The 20791-nt window shown below is 36.4% G+C and overlaps 1 long non-coding RNA gene across 4 annotated transcripts in view; it reads right to left on the bottom strand.

Moving 5' to 3' along the window:
• Window positions 1-2325: 2325 nt before the first annotated feature.
• Window positions 2326-20791, bottom strand: part of LOC310879884 — a 32481-nt gene continuing 14015 nt past the window's right edge. The window contains exons 4-6 of one of the 4 annotated variants that reach the window (XR_014571210.1): window positions 19328-19438; window positions 19059-19212; window positions 2326-5461 (exon numbers count right to left, since the gene is read on the bottom strand). This is a non-coding gene — a long non-coding RNA (uncharacterized lncRNA). Of the gene's footprint in view, window positions 5462-19058; window positions 19439-20791 lie in introns of all 4 variants that reach the window. The other 3 variants (XR_014571211.1, XR_014571212.1, XR_014571209.1) reach the window with 3 other exon arrangements.

The raw sequence follows: 20791 nt of genomic DNA on the forward strand, positions 1-20791 counted from the left end.
GTAATCTGTGTTATGACATTTGCATTTCATATAACTGCTATGGATAAATAATCTTCCAATGCATTGCATACCATTTTGTCACCAAAAAAAAAAAAAGTAATACTGTATCATCTGTTTCCACCTGTACACTAGAATATTCCATGACAAATGTATCAACATCAATTGTATAAATTCACTCAAGAGCCAATGAAAATTACAGATACATTTAATAGAAGTATATTTTTTCCCCCATAAGTGCTACACAGCTATTAGAGGATATCATAGCTTGGAAGCAAATAATAAAAATATAACTTTAAACAACAGAATATACGTATGTTTCTATGCATGCTAAGAGTTCTGAATTTTAAGTAAAAATTAAGTACATCAATATAGACTGCCAATATAGAAGCTAAACTGGAACCTTATGAAACTACGTCTCCCTTTCTATGCCCAAAAGCATAGTTTCCAGCTCTAAGATAGCTGGAGTTATGCTTCATATTTGGGAGAAGAAGAAAGAAAAAATGTACTTAAATACAGGTGGCACTACAAAGTAAATTTGGAATTCATCATCCTTTCAATTTGCCTTCTGTGTTCCGTGCTTATATTTTTATATTTTCGTTTTGCTTACCTAAGTCATTATCCAATACCTCAACAAATCTCAACAAATGCCATAGGAGACATTTTTGACAAAGGAGTCAAAAGTCTAGATACCTCAGCCTAGATTAGGCCCGTATTTCACAACACTACTACAAACCAAAAGACCCCAACTCACCCATTTTGGAAACCAGTTAAAACCAAGGGGACCCCAAGGGAGTACAGAAATTTATGTGCAAGAGTAGACTTGGCATTTCTCTCCCAGCCCTTGGAATCATTAAAGCACAAGGAGTATGCACTTCAGTATGTCTAGTCATTGACTTAACAGCCAAATTTTCACTGCCTTTCAATGAGATTTGTACTACTTAGGTACTAAGGGACATTTCTTAAAACAAAACAAAATAATAATAAAATAAATAATTAAAAAATTAAAAATTAAATCTAAGCCCAGAATACAGAGTGGCCTAATTTGCTGAAAGTTGAAAAACTTCATAAAAATCAAACTAGAAAATATACAGCCATTTGATTATTTCTTAGTGTAACATCACCTTTAAATGTGTTTGCTTCTTTTTTTGGGGAAAAAGATGTGTTTTCCTATCTTCTGTGAAAGCCGGGGGGGGGGGGGGGGGGGGGGGGGAAGATGTCTGTTCACTAGAATGTGGCTTTCTGCAGTGACATAGCTGCTACGTTTGGGGTTCTTTTGTGTGCTAGGTTAGAAGGAGTACAGCTTTTTAAGCTCAGATGTGTAAATATCCCCACTTACACCCTAGCTCTGCAAAAATGGATTTTTGTGCATATTGCAGTCAATATACACTCACAAAAGAGAAAAGCGAAATAGAAGAAATATAATTCTCATATTAGAAAACTGAGTACTTACCTTGTGATAGCAGCTGGAATGAAAATGGCTGAAAGCAATAAAAATCCATTTTACCATTTAGTACAGTTTGTCAGACTAGAGAAATGGGATTGAATTTCAAAGCCACAGGCAAGCTGGCAGAAATCTGTGGTTATGCAGTTGATGGGGTTTGTGTGTGTGTGTGTGTGCGCGCATGTTTTCTTCTTATTATTTACAACTCTTTTGATAAGCCTTCAGCAAGTTACATAGGTTGTTCTAGTTGTATCTCCTTTGACTGGATTAGAATACTTGATGACAGTTTGGATAAGTTTGAGGCAGATGGTTCTTGACATTTTTCATGCCATCAGTTACAAACCGTGCAAGGAAACTCTTTCATCCTTTGTTTATCCTTCACTTCGAAGCCACTATAGTAGATCGTTAAACTTTCATTTTTCACAGTGCTGATTAAGGCATACTACAAGGCAGATGTTATGCAGCACCATTTTTAACAATTTACATTTAGCACCAAAGCTGGCTTTGTACTTGTTCCAGTGGATCAATTCGCATTTCAAAGACTTCAAGGTCAACCTCTAAGCATTGCTACTCTGTTGAACAACTAAATGTTTCATAAAGTTTTCCCTATGACTGTAGCACATGAAAATATGTGCTGGCCACTCTGTTTACATGTTTGTAGCTGCCAAAATGAATATAAGTATCTATTGTTCATCTCTGCCACAATTAAATGACAGATATAGTTCTGTAAAAGCAAAAGACTTAAGCTAAATTGAACAAAAGATTACTATTTTAACACATAGTTATGTCAAAAAAAATCCTCATTTGTTATCAGTATCATCATCTCAAAGCAACAAATAATTGCTATTCAAGTGGCAGTTGGTCTTAATTTACTCCAGGTCAGGCAATAACATTTCATGGATAAAAATGTGCACTGTTTTATTTCACATCTTCATGTGCATTCTTTATTTTATGATTATGTAAATTATATACTTCCTAGTACAAACTCTAATAATAGTTTTATGTAAACAAAAATGGGTTAAGGCACCTTTAGAGAACAGCAGAATGACAATAATAACTACAAAAGGCAGTAAACAAAGTAATTCATGGCAACTTATTTTTTCGAGGACTTCATGCTCTATAGAAAACTTTGAGTAGTTACGATATTTAGCTCATCTTTAGGTAATGTAACTTTTTTTTTTTTTAACTGAAAATTATGAAAATAATCTGTCCATTTTAAATGGAGTTTATCGCTAGTGAATAGTAGCAGCAGAGTGGAAGGTTTTGTGCCAGTGCCAGTTTTACCAATGGACAGTAAACAGAAAACAAACTGTTGGTTACTGAAGAGTCCTTTTAATTCAGCCTCTCCAAATCAACATAGAAAGAGGGGATGGGGGGGGGGGAAGGGGGAGTGTAAATAAGGAAATATAATATTTAAATACATATTGTCATGAATGGCATGACAGCTGGCCAACAGGAATTTTCAAGAATTTTATATTAAAATAGTTGAAAGAATTTCAACACCTCTCTCTCTCTCTTTGGTACATTAAGCTGTAGCAATGTCTTATTATTATTGTCATGAAGTTCTGTAGCAAAGATTAGCAGATTGAATTATAATTTCATCCTCTGATACCTCCTGATCCTCATCACACCCTTTTCTTATGCTCAATTTATTCTATTTTTTCCCTGATTCTGTGCCATAAGGACTTTTCTATCCTAGTCCTAACTCCCTCAAGACTTCCCATCTGTTATAACTACTTCAGCCTTTAGATCTAAAACTATTTCCTATTTGTATCTGTACCTACTATTCTATTAAATAGATATACACTATTTTCCAAATTAAAAATGGTTTTCATCTGAGTAGTTCATTTGAGTAATGATCACAAGTCAATGAAAACTTGTTCTTGGATAAAAATCTATGCCATGGTATAATACTAGATACAAATCCATCATTTTTTTTCTTCTCTGATCCTATGAAATCTCAATTTCAGTAGTGCCTGGGAATGCCTTCTTTTCACTTGAAGAATTACAGACACTATAACTGTCAGTCATGCTAATGAAAACGTGGGGAATACATAGATAACACATGGTCACAACTGTTTGCCACAGAAACCATCCTGGAAATCTTATAAAGAAAAGGCTACTGAATCTCAAAAAAGGTTTGAAATAGTGCTGACTTGAGTTACATATGTGTCATAGATTTGATACTTTTCCCACATAAACCATACACCAATCTATATTTATAAAACCTTGAGCAAATAAGACTCAGAGTAATGATGACTGTGTCATTCAGAAATGTATAATGGCCTTGCAAAAGCACTGCCACAGCCATTGTCTTCCTTTACAATAGCTGGATCTGCAAAAACAAATATAGAAGATGGATGCAAGTGGGAAAGGGTGGATTTCATCTTATTTTTGTTATATTATTATCCAGGCTTCCACCAATATTTATCATCCTGCAGTTTGATTTGCTATAATTTATGTTTATCTTTTATCTACTTAGAATAAAAGAGTATCAGCCCTCAAAGGATAACGGAGAAGCAATGTTATTTAATAATTCCAAACTATCTTGTGCTTTGGTACACAGAAGATAACAGTCAACATACTGCTACAAGTTTGCTGATATGCAAACTGTGGTCAAGTTAAAATATTTAACAGTAGAAAAAATACACTTTATAGTGCAGCTGCTATAATGGGATTTTAAATAAGGAAAAACAATTCTGTTTACTCTTGGTTTTGAAAATACATACAAAACTAAATACATTCATCCATAAATTAACTTGATAACAACTGGAGATAGGTGGGTAATGGAACTTGAGCATTTAACATACACACACCGAACAGCTACAGGAGAGTGAGAGAAAGAACATGCAGGTAGCTGTGAGCAGCAATGCTATCAGCATATACCAAAAAGAACCGATGTTATCGTGGAAACTGTGAAAGTAAAGCTTAAAGAGATTGTACTATCATAGAGCCCCAAGGTTCATCTCCAGTCTCAGCATAGTTTCCTGTGTAGAGTTACATGTATTTGAATGTTTGGGAAAATAAGAAGAGTACAAAACAAAGGAATAACGTGGGGCAGATTTTTGTAAACTGGCATCCCTCCATGAAAACAAATGCAGCAGTGCCAGCGTACGCCAGCTGAGGATGTCACATTACACACAAAAATCCTGAGGCACCTGCACTTCTGTGGGGGTGAATAATTTATGAATACACTAAATGTTCTGAATAGCATATTTCTGAATATTTTTCCATTATTCACTCCATTCCAATTCTTTCACAGGCCATGTTCTTTAAACGCATTTTTTAGAAGCGCACAGTAGAATTGTGACAATAACAGTTATTTGGCCAATCCCCACCCATTTTAGTTCCTTTGCCTCCTGCATTTTTACTGAGAAGTGACTATTTTAGTATATTATTCTTCCGATAGTTCTTCGAAAGTGATAGACAAAGGAGAAGCAGTAAATTCTTCCTGAATAAGAGGAGAAATACAGTCTCTGCTGGCTTCTCTAATTGCTTTGGCTGCACTATAAATATTTTTTCAGCCTTTTCTCAAATCCGCCTTCCATTTTAAACCTGGCACCCATTAAATATTAGATAAGTTTCTCAACTCTACTGGCAAGTCAGATAAGCTGAAGGTAGAAGTCTAGATATAGCATGTCTCTAACTTAGCACCTCACTAAAATCCTTTTAGGAACACATATATAAAAAGCTTATATGCAATAAGTAAACAAAACATTGATGAACAGAACTGTTATAAACAGCTGTGTAAGCTAGCCTAGAAATCAGTAACATAAAAACAAGGACCACACCAAAATTCATGTGTTTTTGAAGGAAGGTCTACCTCCTGACTGTTAAGGAGCTGGCTCAGTCTGCCAGTGAAAGCATCATACTTCCAGGCTGGCCTTCACCACATAAAAAGTTCACACCCCAAATTCACAGCTTGTCAGCACGGGCTGAAATTCTGGGAAAGCCTGGATGTTCTTCCCCTCCAGGTACAACTTCTCCACAAGAATACTGCTTCTTTCAAGGTGATCTTATCTGAAAAACATCCAAGAAACTCACAACAGAGGAGAAATAGCTTACTGCGTTTCCAGATGCACAGATACAACACATTATGGTTCCAGATATGAACGCACATATGTAAAACTCTACCACAGCAAAAATATTCTGGTAGCAACATTTTCATACAGTTCATACGTGCAATACATCTTTGGGGATGTCTGCAGCAATAAAGGTGAAACATGGCATGAAGCTTCTTGAGACAGCCGATGTCCAAACTGATGCCTCCCTGTAGTGGATTTGCCACCTCAGGTCCAGATGCAAGCAGGTTCCTAGACTCCCTCTGCCCTCTCTCACCCCAAGCACAAGGTCCTTGCCGAGGGTACGGTGAACAGAGTTGGCAGTGGTACCTGCACCCCTGCCATAAATTTCCTGTACAATTTGCATTGCAGGGACATATGCAGACATGCAGCAGAACCAAAAGCCGATGTTGGCCTTATTAATCCTAATTCGGCCCCATAAAGAGAAATTTTTATTCCTCTTGCCTGCATTTTGTCTAGAAATTCCATGTAGAGAATCAATCAGAATAATGAAGCATTGTGCATCAAACTGTTAAAAATGTTTCTGAACACTCTGTTCAATACACACAACTTGATTTCCATAGCTACTCTGGACAGAAATGATTTAGAAAACAACTCACAAGTAAACTAAAGCTCTTCTAATAAAACAAATATTTCACAGTTCATTTAATCTAAGATATTGAAAAGAACTGCCAGTACTCAGGTACGTGACCTGAAGCACAGAACTTTATTGCTTTCTCCACCAGGGATTAGAACCGTTTGGAGTAAAACAGATGCTGCAAGGCAGGTATTCCTTTAACCTGACAGTCATATCTCAGGAACACTGATCCTTCCCTTAGAAGTAGATAAAAACAGCTGGGGCACCAAGGTCAAGATTTTATATCTTTTTTGGCTTTCATGTATCACATTAGAGAACAAATTCAAAATTCACACCTATATGGCTGAAATAAATGTTTGCATTTGGTAATAAACAGTAATGACGTTAAATTTTCTTACACTATGATTTTTCTATGGAAATTGTCTTCCATAGGACATGTTGCCTAATGAGTGTGCTCAGAGAGAGTGCATGGTTCCTTCTAAACTATCATATAAAAACTTTTCACACCCACGTTTGTCCTCATGTATCTCTCTTTTTTATTTCTCCTCCATTTTGTGAAAAATGTCACAAGGTGCAAAAGGATAGAGGGTAAATAGGGTAGTTGGTCTGCAAAGAGAGACTGGCACAATATTCACAGCAGAAGAAATCACATCACACAGACATCACATACAAGGTGTATGCCCAGGACATTCTGTTCTGTTCATTCTGGACGAAGAAATAACGCCATCTGAAGGACACTTAAAGGCTTCTCCTCAGTTGCTGTTACTTGTGCTTTGCCTTCTAGTCAAAAGCTAATAATTTGATGAATGAAATTACATGAATCCACTAAGACCTAGTTCTCAGAACTCATGAAGATATTTAATTCCAATTGAAATCAATGGGAGTTATGGGCCTAATTACCTGTGGGATTCTGAACCTTGGTATATACTTTACTACCATGTAATAATCAATAATTTTCAAGGCTAGAGCAATGCTCCCTTATGCAGGTGAGGGTACTGTTTAACAGATTTCCCTAAGGGAACTGAAAATGATTATTTGCTTTCTTATAGATCATCAGAAGAAATATTAAAAGTGAAATCAGTTTAACTTTTAATAAATACACGTGAACAAGTATCACCAAAGTGACAGCCATTGATTTATTCATCTGTTTATCAGATACAGCAGTTGAACAAATCTGTCTTCCTAGAAGCCTGGCAGATAAGCAGACATCCATTGATGGCATATACTAACATAACAGAGGTTACACTAGCTCTAGTATGGAGGAACACAGCGAAAATTCACTGAGATATTACATTAAAGGGAAAAAAAAATCTACTTGGGTTTCTGCTTGGAAAAGGCTTTGGAAACAAGGAATGTATTTTACTGAGCTAAAAGCAAAAGCAACTACTATGCCATACAGTCAACGTCTGTTATAGCAGCTTGCTTACAAAACAGTGCAAAAATGCAGTATATAAGTAGGTATACAACAACGTTAAAAAAAAAAAAAAGTAAATAATGGATTTAAATATATCTACCTAACACGAGTAATTCACTTCAATTTGCTCCATTACTAAGGTGATGGAAAGAAAACGGTAGACACCAACATGACAGGAATCATTTTACAGTGTCCATTTCCAAGGAAACCAAACTGAAATTCTGTCTTCAGTTAAAAAAATTAAAAGGCAGGGTTCACACTTCAAAGTACCCAGCATTTTCTAGAAAAAGGACAGAAGAACGTCATCATTTTTATGCTAGCAAAGGTAGAAATAATTCCTTTTCCCCTCTCATCTTCACATAAAGACATTGCCATTGTTGGTCCTATTGTGGATTTAACCTACATTTTGAGTGCTGGACCAGTTCCATACTGACAAATAACCACTGCTCTTATCCCAGAAAAATCTGCGCCATGGTTTTCTCCTTGCATAGCTCTTGGTGTGAGATGGTCACGGAAAGAAAGAGCATTACCTTACTTCTTCCTGCAGTGGCCCTTGACTAACCTATCTTTAAAAAGCTATTCAATATTTCTAAGTTACCTACCTTTTCTTCTTCCTATCCTGTAGGAGCCATGGTTACAATAAGGACCATTATTCTTACACAGCTTGTCTGATTTTTTCTTTTATTAGTTTGCAAAGAATAAAGCAGAGTAGTGGTGAGGAAAATCTGTTCTTTTTCAAATACTTTCCCTCTTATATTTCATATGCTTGTGCCTTTGCAGTATTCTTAATGTTGAGTTTTGAGCTGGAAAGTTCTGGGTCAAGTGTGGTCATAAATTTGATGATAAAAATTCCTTTCTACACAACTGCTATTCCTTAGCAATTATCTTTGCTAATCAATATTCTGCAGCCTTTGAATGCAAAGTACACATGAAATTCTAACTGTCACACTGTAGACTCAAGATACTCTCATTGCTAATTGTCAAGACCCAGCGATGTGTCTTGTAGGAAAATATGGACAGGTCAGGGACTGTGAGTGTGTTCTGACGTGGCTTGAGTTCAGTGAGTAAAGGTGGCAGCTGATTTGCATTGACTTGCCACACATTGAGTATTGCAACAATTCACAGTTGAGCAAGCACCATTTCCTAAAAATCTGTCATTTTAATTAAGATCAAATTATCTGAATAAAATTAAATATCTGCACGTTGCCAAACTCTAGCTGTGTAGAGATTATGATCTCCCAGTAATTTCCTGTTTTATTATAGTTTCTAAAATGGCATGTTTGACGGTCACATACAATGATCTTACAAATATCTGAAGAATACAGACCATTTTATAATAGTTCTAGTATGAATGCAGTCCAATATTCTATTTCCATCACTGATCTGTGCCAGAAGCTACACCAAAAGTAGGACTCTATAACATGTCTCCTGAGGAAATGCCTATTTTAACAGACAATATGAGAACAAAAGAAAGGGAGCCATGGTCTTGCATTTTCCAGAGCTCTGCAGCAGTGAAGGCTTTTAGAGACTTGCAGGAATTAGTACCCTCTTGGTCAGTCAGCTGAAGTATTTACACAGAGGGGAATTGGGCCTGTTGACTTCTCCTCATGGGATGGAAAAAGAAAATGTGACAAGGAGGGCACCAAGGAAGACATTTCCTTCACTTTCCTCTGTGAAGTACTTCTATCCCAGCTTTGGTAATTTGAAATAGGTCCAAATTCCAAACCTCAGAGGAACAGCACTGAATTATACCACCTACCTATCACTTGAGAATTTCGGCATTAGATACTGATAAATTCATGGTAAAATCTTGTATATATCTTCTTTCCATAGGTGGATTGCTAATACTAATTGGTGGATAACTTAAATATTCATGTCATTTAAGACGAAAACAGCTATTTGTATTTATTTTTTTTTTCCTGAAATACAGGCATAAGTGGTGAAACTCATAGTGTTAGGCACTCTATGCTCATTATTCTGTAAAATGATTAGGCACATTTCTCATAAACACATTCAATAAATCAACTTTTAGTATCTCTGGCCATTTCTTACCATCAGCATAAAATGGTACAAATTGCTTGTCAGTTGGTGAAGTATTTAAAATATTCAGTAAACAACAAGCACATTTTTACTAATGCTACATGTCAAATAAAATTGAACTAGGAAACAGGAAAAAAATGTTATCTTTAGCTGTTAAGTGTTTCAAATGTGGACGTGAACTCCTTTTACTTTTATTTTACCAGAAAGAACTGTCCATTTCATGAAATATATATATATATAACTTTATATATAGATATTATATAGAGAGATAGATATAAAGTACATAGAAGTGTATTTCTTTATTCCATTATAGTACAGCTGCTTTTATCTGTAATTGGTCTAAATTCTCTAAATAGCGGGGCCGATAATAGGTCAAATTAATTCTCACTAGATTGGTTAGATTACTAGATAGGTTAGTCAGACACTTCCCAAAGTTATGTCTTTTGGTTAATGTTTCTTATATTGCACCAAGGGATACAACTAAGACTTACAGCATTTAATTTCAATTTGCAATTTTCTTTTAATGGATATTTAAGTATGTTTTTCTCCTGCTAAGAACATTTGCATTAAGAGTTCCTTCCAACTGCTCATAAAACTTTGATATATATACATTTTTTTTTAATTACAAAAAAAAATCAGAATTAAAAATTGCTGAATTTTCAGTAGAGCTATCGGGCCAAATTTCTCTCTGATGTAAATCTAGATAAATGGATTTACTGAAACAACAATAGCCCACAGTAGTGTTTTACTTAGCCCATACATGCTTTGCCTCTCAATTATATTCAACTTTTTATGCAACACTCTTAATACAGGTACTACTTTTTTATGTTTTATGGATATTTGAAGGCCTTCTGGACATATGAGACAGTTTCAATAAGAATTAATTCCCCATTGCTACTAATGTCTGTATATATATAAAATCATATGAACGCACCCATTGTATATATGTAGAGACAGGAAATATCACAAGACTAAGTCAATCCTTTGCAAAGTACACAAATTAGCATAATTATGCAAAGATGCAATATGACACAAATGGATATTTACTCATGTACAGACACATCAAAACAGATTTTCCAAAGCAATTTCAGTTTGAAATTTTTTTACTCCTTGCGGGGAGGGGGACGAGAACAAGACACCACCAAAACAAACAAAAACTAGACAAAGAGGAAGTTCATCACAATATAGACTTTATGCTTAGGACAATGCACAGGGATATACCAGCTGCTCTTCTACATACTTTCTAGTGACCTTAGTAGTTTAAATATTCTCCTGCACCTCATTCTTCACTTGTAAATAGAGAGATTAGTCCAATTTCATCCATTTTCTGACTCATCTGTTTATTTCAGAGCAGTAAAAAGGATGTGTCAAAACCACAGATTTCAGGCAAAATTACTCTGGTAGGTATATAAGAAATACTATCCATAATCAAAATATCTATGGAAAGAGAGATATTTCAGTATATTACAAAGGTTTCACAGATGTATTTTGATTAAAAGAAGGATAAAATAACACCCACAGAATTCTAATTAAGTCAAATAACTGACTCGAAGAGGGATTTTCAGAGGAGTCTGAAGAAACATGATACTTTCTCTATTAAAAAGATTTTTTTAAAAAACAGCACTAGCATGAAAATGGAACCAGACTGTCCCTCACTTCCATATAATTTTCATTCTTCTTTGCAACCTACTGGCTAGTGCCATCTGGCCTTATTTACACTGCATACTGAATATTAGAAAAGCATTCGAAAAGTTCACATTCCAATTTCAACCAACAGTAATGGAAAGAGAAACCTATACTGTTTCCCAAAATCTACCTACCTTGCATCTGTAGATAAATTAAACTAAAATTCTGAGAAACCTGTCTCCTGAATGCTATTGTTCAGAGCATGAAGTAAATCTGAGTCAGGAGCAGAGATGTAGTATATCACATTTGCATAAGGAAGATAGCTCCTTTGTAAACATTGATACAGAATGGCAAGTCTAGCAATGACTTTTTCCCCCCTAAACTCTCTCCCCTCTGACTTACACATCCTTGTAATATATACTGCTGTTTTGACTTGAGCTATGCACCCAAATAGACTATTTGTGGAGTATTTGTGATGCACAGATCTATTATGCACAGCTATCAGAGGTCAAACACAGAGCAATTCTATACCTCTGATGTCAGCCTGAACAGAAGCATTGTTCTTGGCAGTGACAGGAAAAAGCACCACATCCAAATTACTGAAAGCCTTCTCATGACAGAAGAAAAAGCTGTCAGTTTAACAGCTGAACACAGAAGGTTCAACCAGTATATATCCTTCTCATTCAAGTAACATGAAACCCTGGAGGAAAAAAAAAATCAAGAAGAAGAAGAAGAAGAAGAAAGAAAGAAAGAAAGGGAAAAAAAAAAAGCTGGAACTGTGTCAGATTTTTTAAGTTGTAAAAGCTCTTGTCAATGTTGAACAAAGAAAACCAGCCATTTCTGTTGCCAAGACAGTGCTAAAATAAAAGAGAAAGGGGGAGCCTCAATATAAATATATAACATGAGCGTCTATATGTGTGAATTGAAAGAGAAAATATTCTAAATTTACTACACTATTATGTTTATACTACATGACAGAATATAAACTGTGTGAATATATATTAACATTCACACACATACAGAGGTATATGCTGATCTATCATAAATTTATAAGGTTTGTCTCAGATGTATATTTCTGTGTTTCATTACTCATAACAAAAACACTTCTAATTACCAGACTCTCATATGTTATTTATGTTCAGTATATGTCTCCTGAATAGCATCCCCAAACTCCCTAATACTGTACCTACGGAGCAGAGGGATATCTTCCCTGTTTGGGATGAATGACCCTTTTATGCACCTTTGACAAAATAGACCTTTGCACATTAACAACAACAACATGAGAAAAGAATCTTATGACCCTGGGCTATATGAAATATAGGTGTAGGCTGTCTCTAGCCCAGTGGCTACAATCCCCTTACAATCCTCCCTCAAGATATTATGCTCAGCATAAGGGAAAGATGTTTAGAACTACAACAATAGTAAGTGCTAGATCTTCACTTGTTGCTCTCTTAAAGTGTGCACTGGGCGAACAGCACGCGTTGTGCAAATTAAGTATGTCATCCAGATTACAGGCTGTGTTTCATTTTCTAATGTGTAAGTAAGAGAGATTTAAAATGCCAATAAATAGTTTTAACCCAGCTACATCACACAAGTGAAGCACTGGCTGGTGAATGTGCACACGTCTGTCATCTGAGCTGTCAGATAGCCCTTGAAGAAACGTCAGTCCTGATATGTGCTTTACCAGTTTTGTTTTCCACTACCACAGAACAAGTAGTTTAAAAAGTGATGCTAATTTTTAGCAGAAGAACTGTGTGAAGTAATATGAGAAGACAGGTGCACACAGTCACGGGATGAATTCAGAATATTAATATGTTTCTCTCTGACAACATTAAAGAAAGCATTGACTTTAATTTCATTGTTGTGGATTGCTGTTGCTTTTTCGTTATTACAAAGCAAATGTAGATCATTTTTGCTGATTAGCAGTTCCCATGCTCTTCTTATTTATCTCACACTTGAAGTCATAACACTCAGTTTGTGACAACATAATTGTCTCCATAGAAACTAATTGAGTTCTCACAAAATAGAACATTTGCACAATATTTGGACCCTGTTTACAGAAAACCTTGTAAATGCGTGTACTGCACAAACTGTCACCACTGGCAAATTTCATAGAAACATGTGAACCATTTTAGTAGGAATTTATTAAAACAATACTGTTTTCCTCTTCTAACCAGTCAAAAATAAATCAATCAAAACGTTAGGGCCAAGTAAACTTCTCAGCTGTTCAGCTCCAGGACAGATGCACCAGTGATAATTCAAGGGGTCTGGAGAACAAGTCTTAGGAGGAGCGGCTGAGGGAGCTGGGATTGTTCAGTCTAGAGAAGAGGAGGCTCAGGGGCAACCTTATCGCACTTTACAGGTACCTTAAAGGAGGCTGTAGCGAGGTGGGGATTGGTCTATTCTCCCACGTGCCTGGTGACAGGACGAGGGGGAATGGGCTAAAGTTGCGCCAGGGGAGGTTTAGGTTGGATATTAGGAAGAACTTCTTCAGGGAAGGGGTTGTTAGGAATTGGAATAGGCTGCCCAGGGAAGTGGTTCAGTCACCATCCCTGGAGGTCTTTAAAAGACGTTTAGATTTAGAGCTTAGTGATATGGTTTAGTAGAGGACTTGTTAGTGTTAGGTCAGAGGTTGGACTCGGTGATCTTGGAGATCACTTCCAACCTAGATGATTCTGTGATTTATGCTTAGGTGTAGCTATGTAGCACCTAAACTGCGCATTAGGTCTCTTATTACTATGAATTGTTGACACCTGGCACTGACTCAGAAACAAAAGAAGACATGGTGAATCCCCTTTACACTTTAAAATGGATTCTGAAGTTAAAACACCTATCAACTCTTCTTCCGCTACCTCTAAGCTGAGACCTTAACTGTCATTGGGGATCTCTTTAGGTAATGTATATCAACTTTGCTATCAAGTTAGATTCCCAAAAGCTTTCAAAAGACTTTAGGAAAAGCTGGACTTTTATTCTTTCATAAAATTTGACTGCAACAACTATTAAAATAGAGCTTTGTTACATCAATATCTGGAATTGCTTTTTTATGTGACAGTAAGTGAGACACATCTCATAGAATCACTGAATCAATCATAGAATCATTGAGACTTTCAGGATCATCAAGTCCAACCATCAACCCAACCTAACAAGTCCCATCACTAAACCCTGTCCCTTAGCGCCACAGCTCACTCAACTTCAGTCATACTTTAGGCTCCCTTAAGGAATCGAGAGGTACTGCCATTTAATGAGTATCTAAGAGTAAGATGTCTTCTGGCAATAAGGTCAATGAAAAAATTCGGATTAGCCTCAAAACTACAGCACGTCCCCCTGCAATGCCGACCTACGTATGGCCCTTGATCAGACAGCTTTGCACCACGCTCCACATGTAGAAGTGGTGAGGGCACTGCTCGCTGACATTTCCAGTATTTTAGAAAGGTGAATGTGAGAATAATTTAGCAAAACTCTTCCTGAACACACTACCTAAATTTTTCATCATCTCTAACAGGTAACTATTTATTGTCTCTCTCTCCAAGGGAAGTGTGTGTTACAGTTCTTACGTTATGTTTTTAATTTTGTTTTGTCAGGCTACACAGTAGAATGAGGAGTAATGAAAAATAGAAGTTTTGAGCATCTGATGATCAGTACAACCCGAATACTTCAGGACCGGCCCACTTATATGTATGATATTACCATATGATGCTGTCTTAGATACTTGCCAGAAAAGAAACAGATGGTGCCAATAAAAGGCAAAAATGAACTTCATTCTTCCATAACAAGGCAATAAAACCCAGCATAATATAATTATTTTCCATTTGTTTGTCAAGTCAGGTCTTAACACATTGGGGAAAAAAGATGAAAAATAAAACAGAAAAAATAAACCTTTTTCTTTTGTTCCAAAGCCTTGATGTCATAACTTGTTTTCTGGAAAAGAGCTTACAAAACTTCATAAATCCTTTTAGCCTTTAGGTTGCTATGCTTAGGAATTTAAACAGGATGTCAGTGTAGGGTTACAGACCAGATTACAATTCTCTTTGCTGCCATGCTTATGTGGGCTGGAGGAATAAATAAGATGCATGGAGATGAAGTTTATAGTTATCTTTTCTCCCTTATATTGACAGAATACATTTCACAAAGCACTGACTGTTTTTTCTTGCTCTCCCTGTTTCCTCCCTCTTCCATCTCTAGGATCCCTTGGGTATGTGAATATTTTTCTTTCTCTCTCCAATTTCCCCATTCTGGCTTGCAAGTTTATCCCGCACACCTGCAAGAGCAGGAGCTTTCAGTCACAAAGGGCTGCCAAAGCTCTCATGTCAAGGAGGAGATGTAATTTGGAGCATCTTTTTCAGCTTCATTAATAACAAAACACCTGTGAGAGAGGGAGTTTAAGAGATTGTGTCTTCATCATTTATGAATCTTCCTCCCTGCTGTGGCACTTATCTCTTTGCCAGCTCAACCTGGCACAATTCCTCAGCATCCAAAATTTAAAAAGAAAAAAAAAAATCCTTTTGTCTCCAATGAAAGCAATGTGGATGGAGAAGGCATGGTGCTGGGAGAAAACAGCACCAGGAGCTGAAAGCCTAACCCTGCTAGAGCTGAAGAGAGTGACGAGCCTTGACATTGCTTCATATTTACTCTGTTTGTCACGGGTTTGTTAGATTTATTTTTTTAAAGAAAAATAATGGCCAAGATAAAATATAATCCTCATGATTCAAGCACTGACATTGAAGCTGCCCCTTTCCTCCACACTCCCATTGCAAACTAAGCATAGCCCTTTGAATTTTTATTGGTAAGTAAAATAGCTGTGGCAAAAGCAGAGAACAGCTTCTAAGCCTAACTTTCCATGTTAAGTTGCTAAAGGGAAGAACTGCCATTAACACATTCTCTACATGAACAGTCAAAGCCTATCAAAAAGATATTTTTTTTAAATCACTGTCTTCACCAGGAAACTTCAAGGAACACTCTCACAAAATGCTCCATTTGGATGCTCTACTAAATAAAGGTCATTTGACTTGCAACCAAACTAACAGCAGGTATACAACACACTGTGGTTAATTTGACTTCTGAGGACACTGAAGCACTTTTCTAACTATTCCAGACTCCCAGTCAAAGAAATTTTCTTTTCATACATTCTGAATTATTGTCATCCTCTATGAAACTTTTGAAATTCTCTCAGTGCAAGGACCTAGGATTCCTTTAGTAGACTGTATAAATGCAAGCCAGCAGAGATCATTGAATAAATCAATTATTACATCTCACAGTGTGGTTCAATTGGATGAAATATCCTGAAGGTCTGATAGCTATCCCAGTTTATCCATTGCAGATGCAAGAGTGACCACCATTGGAGAATTTGAATTGATGCTATAGTATTAGCATCAAATCTTAGAAAAGAGAGTAAGCATATTTAAAAGCCAAAGAGTCTAGACAGTAAGCCATAGTAACAAATGACTAAATCTCTTTCTTGCACAGTAAAGAATGGAATGGGGCTCCTACAATAACTCCTGATTTAGTTTGGGAAGGGGTGGGAAGAGGGAAGGGAAAGAGGAAACAGGATTCTCTGTCCACCTGCATCATGATATAATGCTCAGCATCTGTGGGCTCTTGTCTTTCATGATAAACGTGAAAAAAATCTGAGATACTTACAATCTTTACAAGTACTTTAACTTTAGAATATATGAGTTTTATATGCAATATCTGCTTGGATGTACTCCTTACACAGGTAATGTAGTAAAAGGAATGGTCTGAAATGCAAAATCTGGGCAAGAGTTGATATACCACAGGTTTCTGCTAAGCTCTGTTAATGGACCTCAGTACAACCTCAGGATATTTCCTTCTTTAACAAGGTATTGGTACTTGTGCTTGAGTTGTGCTGCTCTGTGATATAACCACATTCTGCAAGCAGCAAAATCCGTGCATCTGTTATTCATATCCTTGTGCTTCATCATATAATGATGACTTGAACCTGCTGCTGTGCTAGTTCATTAATAGATCGAGCAATACTTGTAACCCTAAAGTGAACAAGTGTCTCTATGGGACATTCCTGACTTCAAGATCAAATTGAAAGAAATTCAAATATTCTTTGTTCTTTTCTCACATGGCAAGCACTGCAAACCCCACAGAAAATTCAGAAGGATGTATTTTTTGCATGTTTCTGGAAGGGTGGGCCTGATTGTTTACCACCTATGATGTGTGGAAGACCAGGTTTCAATAGCCCACATGCAGATTAACTGATAACTTTGGAAATGTGTATATTAAAATATCACCACAGTAAAGAGAAAATATTTTTAGAAACATACTATTCAGAAATTCACACAGGTCTCATATGCTTGAATATTCCCAAGTCCAGTTTCACAGCATAAGTAACTTCTGGACAGAATGTCTTAATTGCTTTAAATGGCATGAATTTCCACTGCTGCACTGGTTGACAAATATAATTCAGACAGCTCAGTGCTCAGTTCTGAGTCACTGTTTGAGTCTAGTTTGAAAAGTAAACTGAAAAGTTTCTTAAAGTATATTCTCTTGGAAAAAAAAAAATCACTGAAGGATGGAAACAGCAAGATCCTAGCCCAAAGGCTAAAATCAAGAAATTATATTGAAGAAAACAAACAAACAATAAATAAATAAATAAAGGAGACATCTGCAGTGAAAAGAAGATACAAGAAAAATAACTATCAGTCAAAAACCCATAATGTGAAGGAATTTTCTGCTTATTATGTTGCTGTTCTCTCATTACCATATACTTTAGAAGCTAGTAAGACAAAATAATCAGATGAGAGATCAAGAAGAGCAATAAGCCTCACTCGCAAATTAAAAGCAGGTGGCAGAATGAGAGAATAACAAGAATGGGGGAGGGTTTCTGATCTGGAGGAGAAAGCGGACGTGGCTGCAGCTCGCTGAGGCCAAGGCTCCACGCACAGCCCCACCAAAGCCAGGAGCGTGGCAATCCCACCAAGATCCTGTGCTCACGCAGCACCGCTGTCTGGGGTATCTTCCTTGCTCAAGTAATGTGAAACCACAGAAAGAAAACTCCCTCAGATAGTTTAAGTTACAGAAGCTTTTGTCAGTCTCGAACAAAGCATACAACTGAGGCAGTGCCACTAAATTAATAAATGAAAGGCAAAGTCTCAACATATATTTATAATCTAAGAATATAAAGCCTTCTACATATACCACACACATAATTCTCCTCACAGAAAGATATAACACACCTAATATTACCCAGGACTAATATATGTAATGCATACATAAATGTTTTATAGAAAACCTAAATCATATGGGTACGATATAGATCATATGTGTAAAAATAATCTCCTCTAAAGAGTTTTTTCACATTGCAGCCTTTTGTACTATCTTTCCAACACACCCAAACAGCAGTTTATGGAGGGTTTGGGGTTTTTTCCTTTAAATAATATCTGCACATTTTGTAAGACAATAAGAAAAGAAAACCATTCAGCACAAGGAAGCAAAGTGGGTTTCGTCTAAAGGGTGAGATCTGGTTGCCTGAACACAAGCATTTAGTGTCATTTTAGGAAGGGTGAGCCACCATCCCACTTGACCTCTGGCTGCTGGTTTGGAGCATATGGGGCTTCCTAAACCCAGCAGCAGCTCTACCACCTGCAAGATAAGCTGGTGCTGGGTACCTGTGTTTAGGCACCCAAATTCTCAGTGTTTAGAACAACAATGTATCAAATATTTCTTTTGTGGTGGTATTGAGTAGATTTTAAAGTTAAAAAGCTGAGCATATTACACACTGAAAGTGGATATTCCTTGTTATCCCAATGTTGAATGCGACTTACAAGGCCAAGAAGTAGACAGCACAACCAATAACTAACCTATCCATAACAAACAAGTGGCTTTACAGATGGTAAACATGCTTCAACTCACCTGCAGTTTATTTTTTAATATTCCTAGGCATTTGGGCTTTAGTCAGAATCTTTTCCAGTGTTTCCATAGTCCAACATTTAAAAAAAATTAGAGCAATTTCTAGGAGATTCACAGACCAGAAATGCAAGCGGTCTAAGAAACATGACAGGCCCATCTGTTGGATGAGTATTTGTCATTAACTTAAATAAATATAGCTAGGAAAAAAAAAAAAAAAAAAGGAAAAATGGGGTTTTGTCTTTACTAATCACCAGAAGGGTACCTCAAACAACCTTAGGGTATAGTCTGCAGGAGTTCCCAGCAAGGAAGTGGCTGTGTGACTGGTAAGTTAGAAACTTCACCAAACTATTTTCTTGAGCAACTTGGAGGACTCATGGGAGCATCTAGATAGAGAGGGAAAAAAAAAATCCATTGGGTATCTTTCTTCTGTTGTTTATGTTATTGACCTGATCACTTGGCAGAGGAGGTGACTATGTGAAGTCAAATTCTCAAATGGTTTAATTCAACGCAGCTTAATTCAGCTTTAATTTAGAGCTGTTTCATTGACTTCAGTCCAGCTGGGCTGATTTATTCTTGCTAAAGAGTTGGCCCCCTTCTACTGTAACTGGTGAAAACTATTATCCACTGAAAGCGCTATCATAAAGAAAAAGGTATTGAGAGGCATAGTATGAAATGGAGGGTGTTGATATACTGAGCACTAACAATGTTTATAGCAAAGACAGCTCACTCTTTCATTGCTGTGATTACAGTTGTCTTTTGTTACTATGGAGCAAAAGAAGAACATCTTTGTTGCTTGGAGGTCCACGTGCTTCTCCTATTTATCTTGCACTTGAAATCTTTACCCTTAGATTGTGACAACATAATTATCTCCATGGAAACTAACCAAATTGTCATGAAATGGAACACTTACATAAAATTTGGACCCTGCTACTTACTGAGTAAGCATACATACTGTACAGACCACCACTGTGGATATATTTCATATAGGCCCTCTTGGAAGGATGTTAGAACATAATGGTTTTCCTGTTTCCATTCATCCAAAATATATCATTTAAATGCATTAAGTTTTCATTAATGTCTTAATTGTTCAGTATAATGAAGAACTACTCTTGTTTCAAATACACATATTTCTACCTAAACTGGGTTTATGATGATTTATAGGGCAGTACAACGTATGGAAGCTATCATCAAAAGTAAGGATGATTCACAAAACTTAATTTTCATTTCTGCAACCTGAAAACACAAGTCTAGCAAGGAGAATGTTTCCTAATATGAGTTAGAAGAGAAGTTCATGTCATGGAAGCTTACCAACAATGAGGTAATTCCTAGAAGAAAAAGATTAAGTATGGGAGTTCTATTAAAGTGTTTTTTCCTTTGGTGCTTTTGAAAATCCCGCTGCACGCTATTAGTTGCAACTTTGCTGGGCCAATCCTATTAGCTATCTCCATCAAGTGTTCACAACTTCTGCTGAAAGATATGTTCTTCCATTTCAGGGCACATTTCATAAATTAATTGCAGGCTTTTTGCATTTAACTTGCATTCAGGTTTTGGTTGGGGTTTTTTGTTTGTTTGTTTGCTTGTTTTTAAGTCAGCATTCGTTCATGCTTTGGATATTATATAGAAATCCTTTAAAACTTTGCAATAAAAATTAAAATACTAAAAAATCATACATATATATTAGGGGGTAGAAGAGAAGTAAAGGAATTGTATGGTAATGCACTAGACATCTGGAATAT

The sequence above is a fragment of the Anser anser genome (assembly GCF_964211835.1).
Source record: "Anser anser genome assembly, chromosome: 11".
NCBI classification, from domain to species: domain Eukaryota; kingdom Metazoa; phylum Chordata; class Aves; order Anseriformes; family Anatidae; genus Anser; species Anser anser.